Source organism: Carlito syrichta, unplaced genomic scaffold, assembly GCF_000164805.1.
Source record: "Carlito syrichta isolate Samal-C Ts95f unplaced genomic scaffold, Tarsius_syrichta-2.0.1 Scaffold301957, whole genome shotgun sequence".
NCBI lineage: Eukaryota > Metazoa > Chordata > Mammalia > Primates > Tarsiidae > Carlito > Carlito syrichta.
In genome coordinates this window covers 116,672-120,957 of record NW_007246053.1, presented here as the reverse complement: position 1 = coordinate 120,957, position 4,286 = coordinate 116,672, and the positions used below count along the sequence as shown (strand labels likewise).

Here is a 4,286-nt window from a genome sequence, read left to right as displayed (position 1 = left end):
CTCCTTTTTCTTTTTTTTTTAAGTCAACAAACCCTCCCTGGGAAGAAAATGCTGGGAGAGAATGTCTAAGTGGGGGCTCGTGAGCAAGTGGCCAGCCCCCTGGTGTTGCAGCTTCTCTGTTTCGTCCCTGGTTCTTCCCAGGTCGCAGAAACCGAGCACCATTTTTTTTTTAATGGACAAAAGTTTTCCTGTGAAAAAGTGGCAAGGAAAAACCATCGTCCCAGGCTCTCCCTCACCATCACAGCAGGAGAGAGACTGCCAGCTCCTGGCTTTGCCTAACCACTTCAGCACCTGAGAGGGCACTGGCAGCAGGGTCTGTGGAGGAAGTCCAGAGGCAAACTTCCAGGAAATAGGACAAAAGAGGCACCCCACCACCATCTTGAAGGTGGGCAGGAAAGTACTCCAACTTGCTCACCACAGAACAACAGACCCGATCTCTGTGACTGGCAGTCAACAACTCAAGGATTGATTGTGACCCAGAGGGAATATCCTGAAATCACAAACTTCAGAGGGGCCTGACAAGTGCTGGGTTCCAGGCGTACCACCCCCTACCCTGATCCAGTCGCAGGACAAACGGTGTGGCCAGAAAAGGATGAAAAAAAACTCCAAAGAGACCAGTGGTGAGTCTGGGGCTGACCCAAACCCCCTCCTCCCCAGCAATCCTCTGAACATCAGACCCACACAGCTGGGCCACGACTAAGAGGGACAAACCCAGGTGGAGCCTGGACATCGGTCACAATAGGAGAACTCCATTCCAGGATAGGCCTGGCTGGGGCACCCCACCTCCTCCTCCCCCTTTCCCTTCCCCCACATGCGTACATACCTGGGGAAGAGATAATCCCATAACTCCCCACCAGAGGAGATCTCCCTGATCATACAAAAGTGGGGGGGGGACTGCTGCCCCACCCACCTCCACTGCCCCTCCTCCTTCTCTGCTTCGGACACTGAGGAGAGAGTGAAAGAGGTGGCTCTGCAGGAAAGACCTAATCAGGGGAACAATTACAGAGCCTGCCACAAGATGGCAGGTTTTTTATTTTTTAATTTTCAATTTTTTTTTAATTTTTTAAAATTTTTTGACTGTTTGTTTGTTAGTTCCTCTATTTTTAAAATATTTTTCCTTTGTGCATAAATGTGTATGTGAGGGTTTGATCTACATCCCCCAAAACTTTTTTCTTTTCTTTTTCTGTTTCTTTCTTCTTTTATTTGTCGTTTTCTGTTTATGTGTATATGTGAATGATTGAGTGTTGATCTTTCAATTTTGCTGTTGTTTTGGTTTGTTTTTGCTCTTTTGTTCTTCTGAGTTTTTTAATTTTCATTTATTAAAGTTTAAAGTGTGTGTCAATACATGTGTGAGGGTTTGACCTGAATTCCTCCCCCACCCCGTCCCCAGTCTTTCTGTTTTTCTTCTCTATTCACTTTGTGGTAGGAGCGTGTGTGTGTGTGTGTGTGTGTGTGTGTGTGTGTGTGTGTGTGTGTGTGTTCAATTGTTTTTTGCATTGGTTTCTGCTTTGCATCATCATACAGAGTGGTGGTGGGGTGTGGGTTTCAGGGAACACATACCACATAAGTGAACATTGTAATTTGCAAGTAGTTTCTGAATCGTAGCCCCCCAGCCCCTACTTTATTCAAATTTCAAAAACTAAAAGAGACAGCAAAGCTTCCCATTCACCAACTTATTTCAAAATAGAACAAACCCAGAGACGGGATCAGGGAAGAATAGAGGACTGAGCAAGCATCAGCAGGGAAAGACTCTCCCACTGATACTGAATAACAGAGCAAAAGAGAAAAACAAGAGATCTGTCACAAATGAGGAAAAATGAAAGGAAGACCTCAGGCAATTTCAAGTGTACCAAAGACAAAACTCCTGAAAATCAGACCTTGGTGCCCAAACAATGGAAGTCAACAAGACTGGCCCCAGAATATGACAGGGATTCGGGAATGGATGGAAAGAGTGAATAAGACTCAAGAAAGACAAGATGCAACACTGAAAGAACTTGTAACAGAGATTTTGGCAATAAAAAATTTCATCCAGGAAATAAATAACAAGATGACAAGCATGGAAAGCAGAATTAATCAAGCTGAAGAAAGAATCTCAGAACCTGAAGACCAGAACATTAAATTAACCAGATCTGTAAAAAAAAAACATAGAAAGGAGACTCAGAAGAAAGAACAAAGCTTATAAGAGATGTGCAATTATGTCAAGAGGCCAAACCTATACCTGATTTGCAACCCAGAAGAAGAAAGGGAAATGGAGAACAACTTGGAGCTACTTTCCCCATCTTACCAGAGATGTGATCAGTCAAGCATAAGAGATACAGAGAACCCCCACAAAATATCAAATGAGAAGACCAACCCCTAGACACATAATAATTTGCCTACACAAAGTAGGCACAAAAGAAAAGGTCCTAAAGGCAGCAAGAGAGAAAGGTCAAACTACCTACCAGGGCAAACCAATCAGAATAGCAGCAGACCTATCAGCAGAAACACTACATGCAAGAAGGGACTGGAGCCCTATATTCAAAGTCCTCAAAGATAAACAATTTCAACCAAGAATTTCCTACCCAGCCAAGCTCAACTTCATCAGTGATGGAGACATCCAATCCCTAAGAGATTATGCAGTTTCCCAACCAATTCTACAGGAGACACTTAAAAAGGTATTAAGCACAGAAGAAAGAAAAAAAAAAGAATGACCACACACTTCCCAAGAGAACAGCAGAGCACAGAATCAACAGAGAATACAGCACAACAAGAAACTTGAAAACACACACATATATCAACCCCAAAGTCAAAAGAAAACAAGCAAAGAAAAAATTTTATAAGAACCTCATGACAACGATAAACAATCACATTTTAATAATCAGCCTGAATGTGAATGAACTAAATGCACCGGTGAAAAGAGACAGAATGGCAAACTGGATAAGAAACCATGACCCCGAGTAGCAGCGGCACCGGTCCCGTGTGGAGGTGCTCCTAGCGGTGTTGTTTCTCCAGCAGCGGCGGTTCTCACTACGGCGCCAGGACGAGTCCGGCTCGCCTTCGTCCGCGGAGATCACTCTCATCTCGCTCGGCTGCGGGAAATCGGGCTGAAGCGACTGAGTCCGCGATGGAGGTTGCTTTACCTCCAGAAAGAAGAAAAATTGGCATCTTGCATTCTGGAAGTCCGTTAAGAGTCTGAAATCAGGGACTTCTTTCAGATTTGGACATGGTTAGTCGAGGAGCAACGAGACCCAACGGGCCCAATACTGGAAATAAGATATGCCAGTTCAAACTAGTGTTTCTGGGCGAGTCCGCTGTCGGTAAGTCGAGCCTGGTGCTTCGCTTTGTGAAAGGCCAAGTTTCATGAATTTCAAGAGAGTACCATTGGGGCTGCTTTTCTAACCCAAACTGTGTGTCTTGATGACACTACAGTAAAGTTTGAAATCTGGGATACAGCTGGCCAAGAACGATACCATAGCCTAGCCCCAATGTATTACAGAGGAAAGCAAGCTGCCATAGTTGTGTATGATGTCACAAATGAGGAGTCCTTTGCAAGAGCAAAAAATTGGGTTAAAGAACTTCAGAGGCAAGCAAGTCCTAACATTGTAATAGCTTTATCAGGAAACAAGGCTGACCTAGCAAATAAAAGAGCTGTAGACTTCCAGGAAGCACAGTCCTATGCAGATGACAACAGTTTATTATTCATGGAGACGTCAGCTAAAACATCAGTGAATGTAAATGAAATATTCATGGCAATAGCTAAAAAATTGCCTAAGAATGAACCACAGAATCCAGGAGCAAATTCTGCCAGAGGAAGAGGAGTAGACCTTACTGAATCCACACAACCGACCAGGAGTCAGTGTTGTAGTAACTAGACCCCCAGTTTGAACTAACTGGAATGAATATTCTTCTGCTTCCTAAATGTTAATAACAATGGAATTGGAGCATTTAACCAGCCCAGTATGACTTCTAAAAAGAAGAGACTTATGATAGAGTAAAGTTTCTAATACAGAATTATTTTAAGTGTTTTGAACTTAATTTTTAATAACATGCATGTGTCCCTCTGACTAATGTTTCAGCAATAGAAAGGGAAAATGAGAGCTGTGTGTATACTTGTTTCATTGAAAGGTTAGGGGCAGAAACTTCTCATCACTAGGGACACAGACAAACGACCGTATGGACCACAGTTAACCAGCCAGTTTCTTCACACTGGTAGTCACCTGTGACAAAGATTTGGAACTTACTAATTTGGGCTTTCCAAAAACTTTTTTGGAAGGGGATTCTAAAGTTTTACTTAGCTACAGTATTCA

At 43.3% G+C, this 4,286-nt stretch overlaps 1 pseudogene across 1 annotated transcript; it reads left to right on the top strand.

Annotated features, from left to right (window-relative positions):
- The first annotated feature begins 3,202 nt into the window (after nucleotides 1-3,202).
- LOC103258099 lies at nucleotides 3,203-3,999 on the top strand (annotated as a pseudogene). The gene has a single exon (XR_002481843.1). The product of XR_002481843.1 is annotated as a ras-related protein Rab-5A pseudogene (transcript).
- Nucleotides 4,000-4,286: the final 287 nt, after the last annotated feature.